Source organism: Ornithorhynchus anatinus, chromosome X2 (assembly GCF_004115215.2).
Source record: "Ornithorhynchus anatinus isolate Pmale09 chromosome X2, mOrnAna1.pri.v4, whole genome shotgun sequence".
NCBI classification, from domain to species: domain Eukaryota; kingdom Metazoa; phylum Chordata; class Mammalia; order Monotremata; family Ornithorhynchidae; genus Ornithorhynchus; species Ornithorhynchus anatinus.
The window spans coordinates 10513703-10525481 of record NC_041750.1 but is presented as its reverse complement, the minus strand read 5'-3'; positions in this window follow the sequence as shown (position 1 = coordinate 10525481).

The window sequence follows — 11779 nt, the reverse complement described above, 5'->3', positions numbered from 1 at the left end:
TTGCAGACACTTTAAATACTATCTTGAAAAGAAAACTTGAGATACTAAAACGTATTTCCGTTGGTTAGAAGGGGCAAGTCTGATTGCTTGTGGCTTCCTCGGCAGCCGAGGGCCTAGAATGAAAAGATGGCTGTGGTTGTCGGCGCTTTTGTGCCCAATCCCACATTCCTTCCACGGAAAGTAACCCGACCTGTAGCAACCCCCCTTGCCTCCTCCCCTTCCCCACTCAGCAGCCTGCTCCTCCCTCCTCTCATCACTCGTTCGATCCAGTGTCGAAGAAGACTAAAGTAAGGAGACACTGGGTAGCGTGCTCTCCTGGGCTCGAAGCGGGTAACAGGAGCTGGAGAAAGAAGGGGCCCGGCTAGGAGTTCCGCAGCAGCAACCAGGTACGGGGGGAAGGAGGAAGAAGGGAGATTTGGGCAGCGGGGACCTCACAATCTGGCCAGTGGATGCTTCGGCCGAGTTTCGACCGTCTTCCGGCAACAAGACCGGGATTAGAATGCCCGAGTTCTAGCCCGAGTTTTGCTTCTGGCTCACTGCATCTCCCAGGTTCCAGTTTCTTTGTCTGTCATAGGTGGTGGTGGGGGGGGCGGGGAGAGGTCATTTCACATCTCAGGCCTCCAGAGTAGGTGAATGGCACGCTCCCTGTTGCGCCGTGGGCAGATTGAGACGGGCAGGAGTATAATTCCAGGGTGGCGTTATGACCGAGTACCGTGCTGAGCGTTCCGTACGGTGCCCTGCATGCTGTAAGCGCTCGGCAATTCCCATTGATCGATCGATCCGCGGACCGTCAAGATCCGCGCGGCTAGAGCTGAGAAAGTGACTTTTGCTTATCGAGTCATTCAATCGTGTTTACCGAGCGCTCACTGCGTGCAGATGCGGCCAGGCTTGCAGTAGGCCATGGGAAGGGATGGCAGGGAACCCTCAGAGGGCGTGCGGCATCTCGTCAGAGTGGCCAAAGTGGTACAGATGGTTTTCAGTCTATACCATTTTCCCATTTTGCACAGAAGGGACCTGCCAGTGCCGGCCCAACCTCGTCACCTCCGTCGCCCCTTCCCGTCCGCGTTTCAGAGCCGGGAAGAGTGCCGGGGACAACTCTCCTTTCACCCTCTCCTCACACTTCTGCACGCTCTGGACCCCCTACGGTGGGGAAGGGAGGAGTAGCCACAGATGGAGGAGGGCAAAAGTAGCGTAATAGCACCTTAGAATTGGCACCTTTCTTCCTCCGCGCCCGAAAGGACTTTCCCTGAATCACCTCTCGTTTCCTTGCAACATCCCAGTGCAGTGACATCAGGGAAAGGTATTCCTATTCCCATTTTTTGGATGGGGACACTGGGGCCCGAGAGGGTTAAGAAACTTTCTAAAACCGCACCGTTCAGCTGGGTCGGAACCCAGACTCCTGACTGAGTTCCCAGTGCTTTTTCCACCAGAAGCTAGATCCCTCCGAATCAGTCGATCTAGATCCATCTAAAAACCAGGCAATCCAGATCAATCTAAGTCAATCTCCACCCATCTGAATCCTCTAAATTGCCGCTGCTTTTCCGAGCACGCGCAGCGGCACGTAGAAAGAGCAGAAGGCGCGGCCACTGGGAGCGCAGAAAATTCTCCTCCCGAAGACAAAGGTGTCTGGGGAGCGGCGGTGGGAGTGGCTGGAACGTGCCCACGGATCTCCTAGAGAATGGGAATGGGAATGTCTAAGCCTGGGGTAGGCAGGAGAGGACGGCTGGGCAGAGCCACAAGCTGTGCTGGAGAATAATGCCAATAAAAATATAACAGAAATTACCACGTATGAACCACGTACGAGATAACCCGGGCAGACGCGGTCCCTGTCCCACACAGGGCTCGCAGACCAAGGATGAGGGAGAGCAGGCATCGAACCCCCATTTTACAGATGAGGGAACCGAGGTGGAGAAAAGCGAAGCGACTTGCCTGAGGTCACACAGCGGGAAAGCGGCAGAGCTGGAATTAGAGTCCAGGTCTCCTGATGCCCAGGCCCAGGCTCTTTCCGCCGGGCCACACTTCTTCCCTCAGGGCAGGGGGGGCATGGAAGAGTAGGAACCGGACATTTAGCAGGGAGCGGTAGAGTGTGAGGCAGCTGTCAAAGAAAAGTCAAATACATTTCTGTTTATTGGAAAGGTTTTTCCAGAGCTCCCTAGCAACTCTTCCCCCGAGGGTCCCGTGCTCAGCATTCTTTCAAATCCCATAGAGGAATCGAGCCTCCTCTCCGGAATCACTAGAACAGCCATCTCTGCTAGGATTTCCTTGTGGGCTATAGATGTGGTCATATGACAATAATAATAATCATTGTCGTTGTCATATTCATTAGGCACTTACTCTGTGTCAAGCACTGTTCAAAATGCCGGGGAAGATACAAGATCATCGGGTCAGACATCGTCCCTGTCCCACCCTGGGCTCACGATCAGAGTGGGAGAGAAGACAGGTATCAAGTGCCCATTTTACAGAGGAGGTAGCTGAGGTACAGAGAAGTTAAGTGACTTGCCCAAGGTCGCACGGCAGGCGTGTGGTGGAGCCGGGATCGGTCCTCTGACTCGTAGTCATATTCTTTCCACTAGGTCACGTTGCTCCTCTCAACATAAATATATGATGTGCATATGAAGTCTATTCTCCGTCAGCTTTGCGGTTAAAATGTAATTATTGCAGCACTTGATGGTCTCCATGCTTTGATTTTTCTCTTCCTATTTGTCTTTTGGGAGGAAGCTACCTTAGAGGGGATTTTTTTTTTTTAATGGTACTTGTTAAGCGTTTGCTAAGCGTCAAACGAAGCAGCGTGGCTCAGTGGAAAGAGCCCGGGCTTGGGAGTCGGAGGTCATGGGTTCTCATCCGGGCTCCGCAGCTCGTCAGCTGTGTGACCTTGGGTAAGTCACTTCACTTCTCTGGGCCTCAGTTCCCTCATCTGGAAAATGGGGATGAAGACTGTGAGCCCCACGTGGGACAACCTGACTACCTCGTATCTCCCCCAGCGCTTAGATCGGTGCTTGGCACATAGTAAGCGCTTAACAAATACCGACATTATTATTATTATTATTATTATTATCTCTTGGGGGAGAGATGTAAATGATGCTTGACTTTTAACTTCTTAAATAGAGCGACTATGCTCCCTCGCCACTCGCTTCCCAACCCAGCGTGGCTCATTGGAAAGAGCACGGGCTTTGGAGTCAGGGCTCATGAGTTCAAATCCCAGCTCTGCCACTTGTCAGCTGTGTGACTGTAGGCAAGTCACTTAACTTCTCTGTGCCTCAGTTCCCTCATCTGTAAAATGGGGATTAAGACTGTGAGCCCCACGTGGGACAACCTGATTCCCCTGTGTCTACCCCAGCGCTTAGAACAGTGCTCGGCACATAGTAAGCGCTTAACAAATACCAACATTATTATTATTATTAACCCGCTACTGCCCTCCGAGCGGCATCTCCTTCCCTTTGTCGCTCGCTCCACTCTCTTTCAGCTCCCACATTCCCTCCTGGCTCCCTACATTAAAAAATGAATCAATCGGTGATATTTATTGAACGTTTAGCGTGCGCGGAGCACCGAGCGCTTGGGAGATGGCAGTGTAATAAAGTCGGTAGACACGATTTCATTCATTCGTTCAATCGTATTTATCGCGTGCTTATTGGGTGCAGAGCAATAATAATAATAATAATGTTGGTATTTGTTAAGTGCTTACTATGTGCAGTGCACTGTTCTAAGCGCTGGGGTAGACACAGGGGAATCAGGTTGTCCCACGTGGGGCTCACAGTCTTAATCCCCATTTTACAGATGAGGTAACTGAGGCACAGAGAAGTGAAGTGACTTGCCCACAGTCACACAGCTGACAAGTGGCAGAGCTGGGATTCAAACTCATGACCTCTGACTCCAAAGCCCGTGCTCTTTCCACTGAGCCACGCTGCTTCTCTAGCACTGTACTGTGCTAAGAGCACTGTACTAAGCGTTTGGAAAGCACAATTCAGCCACCAATAGAGACGACCCCTGCCCAACGGCGGACTCGCGGTCCAGGATCTCTGCCCTCAAGGAGCTTACAGCCTAGTTGGGGAGACGGAAATTAAAATGAATTACTGATCGGGGAAGCGGCTGAGTGTAAGGCTGTAGACATTATTGCGGTGGGGTTGGGGTGAGCATCGGCGTGCTTCAAGGGGGCAGCGAGCCCAAGGACGGAGGTGACGCGGAAGGGAAGATGAAGAGTTTGTCACAAACCAACCTGTGGCAGAGATGCTTTCGTTTCAGGAGGAGGAGAGAGGAAGGATCACAGATAACAAAACAGAGCTAGCTGCGTGACTGTGGGCAAGTCACTTCACTTCTCTGTGCCTCAGTTCCCTCATCTGTAAAATGGGGATGAAGCCTGTGAGCCTCACGTGGGACAACCTGATTCCCCTCTATCTACCCCAGCGCTTAGAACAGTGCTCTGCACATAGTAAGAGCTTAACAAATACCAACATTATTATTATATGGCCACCACCCAAAAACGGTATCAGAGGAGGTGGCGGATGGGGACACTGCTCATGGATGGCAGAAGCAGCATGGTGTAGCAGATAGAGCACGGGGCTGGGAGTCAGAAGGTCATGGGTTCTAATTCCGGCTCTCCCACCTGGCTGCTGTGTGACCTTGGGCAAAGGCCCTTCTCTGTGCTTGTTACCTCATCTGTAAAATGGAGATTGAGACTGTGAGCCCCACGTGGGACAGGGACTATGTCCTAGCTGATCTGCTTGTCTCCATCCCAGCGCTTAGTACAGTGCCTGGCACATATTAAGGGCTTATTATTATTATTATTATCATCGCAGTCATCCTGAGGGAGCTGGAGGCATGGTACCCCGGCCACATGCCACCTCTTACCCTGACTCCAGGTAGCTTGTACTTTAAAAAAGGAGGTAGGATGCCGGTTGAAGAAAAAAAAGGGAGAGATACAGAGAGGGCTGACCGTGTGATGACTTAGAGGCAGAAGACACGATGCAAATCTACCGAGGCGTGAGGAAAAATGACTGGAAAGAGGAACCTTTTTTTTTCTTCCAGTCGGAATCATCAGGTTTTAGAGGATCGTCTGAAATCTAGGTCCATCTCGACTTTGAAACGGAACGGTAATGTTGGTATTTGTTAAGCGCTTACTATGTGCCGAGCACTGTTCTAAGCGCTGGGGTAAACACAGGGGAATCAGGTTGTCCCACGTGGGGCTCACACTTAATCCCCATTTTACAGATGAGGGAACTGAGGCACAGAGAAGTTAAGTGACTTGCCCACAGTCACACAGCTGACAAGTGGCAGAGCTGGGATTCGAACTCATGAGCCCTGACTCCAAAGCCCGTGCTCTTTCCACTGCGCCACGCTGCTTCTCTAACGTAGCACCCTTATGACCTCTGAAAACGGTAAGGAAGGGATCAGCATCTCCTGACATGAGCGACGGTGATGATGATAATGTTATCACGCCCAACACCCACCGTACCAAGCCCTGGGGTGGATACAAGATAATCAGGTCGGACGCAGTCCCTGCCTCCATGGGACTCACAGTGTAAATGTATAGACTGAACCCAAAAAAAGATTCCATAAGCTTTTCAAGACTCGTCGGGAACATTTTAAATGAAAATGGCTCTGACTATCCAATCCCATTTCAAGAGCGCCAGAGCGGAGCATGCCAAGCCAATCTATTCATTCCTCCCATCATATTTATTAAGCGTTTACACTGTGCAAAGCACTATACTAAGTGCTTGGGAGAGGACAATATAACAACAGACACATTCCTGCCCACAGCAAGCTCACGGTCCAGAGGGGGAGACAGACATTAATATAAATGAAGTACAGAGGTACATATATATATATATATATATATATATATATATATGTATATATATATACAGATGTAAATCGATGTGTCATGGGGATGGGAGGGAAGATGAATGAAGGAGCAAATGAGAGCGGCCCAGAAGGGAGTGGGAGAAGAGGAGAGGAGGGCTTAGGGAAGGCTTCTTGGAGGAGATGGGCCTTCGATAAGGTTTTGAAGTGGGGGAGAGCAATTATCTATCTTTGAGGAGGGACGGCGTTCCAGGCCAGAGGTAGGATGGGGGCGAGAGGTCGGTGGCAAGAGAGAGGGGATCGAGGTACAGTGAGAAGGTCAGCGTTGGAGGAAGGAAGCGGGCCGGTTAGGTTGTAGTAGGAGAGTAGCGAGGTGAGGTGGGAGGGGGCAAGGCGATGGAGTGCTTTAAAGTCAAAGGTGTGGGGTTTTTGTTTGATGCGGAGGTGGATGGGCAACCACTGGAGTTCCTTGAGGAGTGGGGAAAGGGGGACTGAACGTTTTTGAAGAAAAATGATCCGGGCAGCAGAATGGAATATGGACTGGAGTGGGGAGAGACGGGAGGCAGGGAGGTCGGCCAGGAGGCTGATATAGTAATGGAGGCGGGAGAGGATAAGTGCTTCCATTAACGCGGTAACAGTTCGGAGGGAGAGGAAGGGGCAGATTTTGGTGATGTTGTGAAGGGCGTGACCTCCTCCAAGAGGCCTTCCCAGACTAAGCCCCCCTTCTCCTCAGCTTCCCCTCTCTTCTGCGTCACCTCGACTTGCTCCCTTTGCTCTTCCCCCCCCCCCCCGCCCCACAGCACTTATGTATATATGTATATATCTCTAATTCTATTTATTTATATTGATGCCTGTTTACTTGTTTTGATGTCTCTCTCCTTTTAGACTGTAAGCCCGGGGTGGGCAGGGATCGTCTCTCTTGCTGAATTGTACTTTCCAAGCGCTCGGTACAGTGCTCTGCACACAGTAAGTGCTCAGTAGATACGACTCAACGGATGAATGAGTGAATGAAAAGGTAGAACTGACAGGATCTAGCGGTGGCTTGAGTATGTGGGTGGTACGAGAGAGAGGAGTCAAGGCTAATGCCAAGGTTACGGGCCTGTGAAACGGGAAGGAGGGAGGTGCCGTCAACAGGGATGGGAAAGTGAGTGGGAGGGCAGGGATCGGGTGGGAAGGTAAGTTCCGTTTTAAGCCACAGTAAAGTCTGAGCTGACGGAGGACAGCCAAGTAGAGATGTCTTGAAGGCAGGAGGAAATGTGAGACTGCAGAGAGGGAGGGAGATCAGGGCTGGAGATGGAGATTTGGGCGTCAACAGCACAGAGGCGATAGTTGAAGCCGTGTGAGCGGATGAGCGCGAACCTCTCCGTGCGCTCAGGGTTTCTGAGACGGGCTTAGAGCCGAAACTGATGTCGGTTTGGTCTTCATAATAATAATGTTGGTATTCGTTAAGCGCTTACTATGTGCCGAGCACTGTTCTAAGCGCTGGGGTAGATACAGGGTAATCAGGTTGCCCCACGTGAGGCTCACGGTCCTCATCCCCATTCGACAGATGAGGTAATCGAGGCACCGAGAAGTGAAGTGACTTGCCCGAAGTCACACGGCTGACGGGTGGCGGAGCCGGGATTAGAACCCGTGACCTCTGACTCCTAAGCCCGGGCTCTTTCCACTGAGCCACGCTGCTACTCTTGCCAGCTTACTCGCTACTAACTTAGATAGACGCTGAATATGTGAAGCTTGTCTTATACCAATTTGAGACAGAAACCAAGTATTCTTTGGCAAGATGATTCCAATCGATTCATGGTATTTACTGAGCGCTTACTGTGTGCAGAGCACGGCATTAGGTGCTTGGGAGAGAACAGTTCAATAGAGTTGGTAGACTGCCCACAACGAGCTGACGGTCTAGAGAATTTCCCTAAAACATCCTTGCTTGGGGCAGATGTGGCCTGTGAGTGGCTTCTTCTCTGAAGCAGCGTGGCTTAGTGGAAAGGGCCCGGTCTTGGGAGTCGGAGGTTGTGGGTTCGAATCCCAGCTCCGCCACTGGCCGGCTGTGTGACTTTGGGCAAGTCACTTAACTTCTCTGGGCCTCAGTTCCCTCATCTGTACAAGGGGGATAAAGACTGTGAGCCCCACGTGGGACAACATGAAATCCTCGTTTCTATCCCAGCGCTGAGAACGGTGCTTGGCGCACAGTAAGCGCTTAATAAGGGCCATCACTATTGTTATGGGAAGCAGCGTGGTTCAGTGGAAAGAGCCTGGGCTTCGGAGTCAGAGGTCATGGGTTCGACTCCCAGCTCTGCCACTTGTCAGCTGTGTGACTGTGGGCAAGTCACTTCACTTCTCTGTGCCTCAGTGACCTCATCTGTAAAATGGGGATTAACTGTGAACCTCACGTGGGACGACCTGATTACCCTGTATCTCCCCCAGCGCTTAGATCAGTGCTCTGCCCATAGTAAGCGCTTAACAAATACCAACATTATTATTATTATTCTTGCTTCCTGTGCTGGGAACATATCTACCAACTCTCTTATATCGTACTCTCCCGAGCGCTCAGTACAGTGCTCTGCACACAGTAAGCACTAAATAAATACGATTGATCGATTCTTGCCTATCTCAGCTGCCTGCTCCTGGCTGGTTGTGCCACAAGGAAACAATTTAGAGCGGCGTTTTCTCAAATTTTTGCCACCGTGACCTCTCCGCCCCCGCAAAAGTCCATATGATTTCCCTGGGCCCCCATCACTCCTCTCCCCCTTTATTCACCTCCCACCAAAAGGCTCAGTTTGTCTCTTTCTTGGCTAGTAGGGAAGGAGGGAGAGAAAGAAGAGGAAAGGAGGGTGCAGGAGGTCAGAGAGGTCTGCTCGCCTCACTCATAAAGTCCAGTGTCTCAACCGCCACTATTCATTCATTCATAATAATAACAATAATATCAACAACGGTATTTGTTAGTACGTACCAAGCACGGTTCTAAGCGCCAGGGTGGATACGAGGTAGGTTGTCCCTCGTGGGGCTCACGGTCTTAATCCCCATTTTCCAGATGAGGTCACTGAGGCCCAGAGAGGTGAAGTGACTTGCCCAAAGTCACACAGCTGACAAATGGCGGAGCCGGGATCAGAACCCACGACCTCTGACTCCCAAGCCCGGGCTCTTTCCATTAAACCACGCTGTTTCTCTATTCATCCAGTCGTATTTATCAAGCGCTTACCATTTGCAGAGCCCTGTACTAAGCGCTTGGGAGAGTGCAGTACAACAGTAAACGGCGACATTCCCTGCCCGCAACGAGCTCACAGTCTAGAGAGGGGGAGACAGACATCATTGTAAATATATAAAATTACAGGTATATACATAAGGGCTGTGGGGCTGGGATGGGGGGAAGAGGAAAGGGAGCAAGTCGGGGTGACGGAGAAGGGAGTGGGAGATGAGGAAAAGCGGGGAGAGTCACCGTCCAGTGAATTAATTGGGTTCAGGGCATCCGTGTTTCTGCCGGGGTCACTTTCTCATGGTGACCTTCTTCTCTCCCGTCCCCCCCGATGGGTGTGAACGAGAGGGCTCGTTCACCTTGCCTGCCTCCCCTCCTGTGCTGCATCATCATCCTCGTTGGCGAGGATTCGACACCTCCGCCGTGTGCAGAACACCGTACTCTGCGCTTAGGGAGCATGCCGGACAATCGATCGGTCAATCAGTGATATTTATCGAGCGCTTACCCTGCGCAGAGCATGGTACTAAGTGCCGGGGAAGAGTACAGTGTGACCGAATTTGCAGACCCGTTCCCCTCTGACCATCTCACTATTCTCACTGGTCCCTGAATTTCCAACCGTTTTAATAAAAAAGATTCCAGAGACCTGACAGAAACATTTTAACTCAGTCTTGGAGTTGGTGCACTGTAGGGCACTGAATTATAGTCCCCTTATAACTTGAAGCCTAATCCGGCAGTATTTCTCCCTCAAAAGCGTGTCGCTTTCCAGAAATCACGCACTAGCCTTGGACTTTAATTTCACTTGATTTACCTAAGTAAAATCGAGTGCCCGAGTAATGGCCGACCTCGAGGAGCTTCCCAAATCCCGCAAGCGTCTCATATCCTACGAGAGGCCCCGGGAATGGGGCCCTCTGGGCTTCGGGCCTCTGGGCCGCCTCATCTGGATGTGGGGATGGGATCGGGGAAGGGATCGGGGTCCCGAATTGATGCCGATCAGGCCCCGAGCCCAGCGACGCGAATGAAACCTGGGGCTCCCGTTCCACAGATTGGGTTGCGTCCCCTGGGTCGCTTTCGGCAGCAACTGGGACCGGTTTAGGCTGGGTTGGGCAGAAAGGGGGGGAGGTCTGGGGGCTTTGGCGCCGGGCAGCGAGGAGCCGGTGAAGGAGGTATGCGCAGATCGTAATTTCCTTTGCTCTTCTTTTAGATTCCCTGCAAGGGGCCTTTTCATCTGGAATGAAGAGTTTGAGGTCCAGGTTTAAGAAGGCAGAGGTGAGTCCTGAAGTACAGAGGGTTGGGACTGGAGTTTAAGACCAGCCCTCAAGTGGCTCAGGATAGATCAGACCAATACCTAGGGCCCGATCCCTCCCCGTCTCATTGCTCTCGCTGCCGACCCCTTCCTCGTGTCCTCCCTCTGTCCTGGAACTCCCTCCCCCTTCCTATCCGACACACCGCCACCCTGCCCACCGTCAAAGCCCTGCTAAAGTCATATCTCCCCCGAGAAGCCTTCCCCGATTAACCTCTCTCCCCCCTCCCACACTTCTGTGTCATCCGTGCACTTGGCTGCGTACGCCTTAAGCACCGCCAGCCCCTGTGTACATTTCCTTATAGCCTCCCGCTCTGTTCATTCATTCATGGGTATTTATCGGGCGCTCACTATGTGCGGAGCACTGTACTAAGGGCTTGGAATGGACAATTCGGCAACAGATAGAGACAGTCCCTGCCCCACGACGGGCTCACAGTCTAATCGGGGGAGAGAGAGGGACATAAACAAGACGACATCATCACGATAAATAGAATCAAGGGGACGTAGACCTCATTAACAAAATCAATAGGGTAATAAAAATACATACAAATGAGCACAGCGCTGAGGGGAGGGGAAGGGAGAGGGCTTTGTCTACCTGTGATTTATTTTAATGTGTCCCCCCCGCTGACTTGTAAGTTCCTGGAGGCCAGAGACCACGTATTGTCTTGTCCTCTCCTAAACGCTTAGTACAGTGTCCTGCACACAGTAAGCACTCCATAAGTCCCATCGATCCATTGCTAAAGAAGGCAGGATTATTCCTGATATGGGGAAGGAGCCTCCTCTTCCATGAATTTTCCTAGGGTTTGTCCCTAGCTTCCCTCGCTGTCGTTTCAGGCGGGAGGTGGCTTCCTTGAAGTCCCAAATTGCTCTGACCTCCACTGTGGTTTCGCCGCTACTTTACCCATGAAAGGGGCAGCCCCACGTCTGTCAGTTATCTATCTATATTAATGCCCGCCTCTCCCTCTGGACTGTAAGCTCCTTGCGGGCAGGGGAAGCGTCTGCTTATTGTGTCGTGCCCTCCCAAGTGCTTAGCGGAGGGCTCTGCCCACAGGAAGTGCTCAATAAATACGATCGAGTGAATGAATGAACTAGAAACCGGTGGGAAAAGGTGGGGGGCTGGGGGAAGTGGAGATGCAAGTTGCCATTAGAGGCCCGAAATAAAGGGAAAGGAGACGACCGAACGCGACTGATCGGGGACGATCGCGTTTTCGATCAATCCATCTATTGGTAATATCGAGCGCTTTGTGGATTTTAGTTGCGGGGGGAGGGAGGGGAAGGCGCCCCCCCTCCTCCCTCCCCCCACCCCCGAAGAATGAAGCTCAAAATGGGCTTGTGCCCCGGGGTTCTGATCCCGGCTCCGCCGCTTGTCAGCTGTGTGACCTTGGGCCAGTCACTTCACTTGTCGGTCGCCTCGGTGACCTCATCTGTCAAACGGGGATGAAGCCTGTGAGCCCCACGTGGGGCGACCCCGTTACCCCGTATCTACCCCA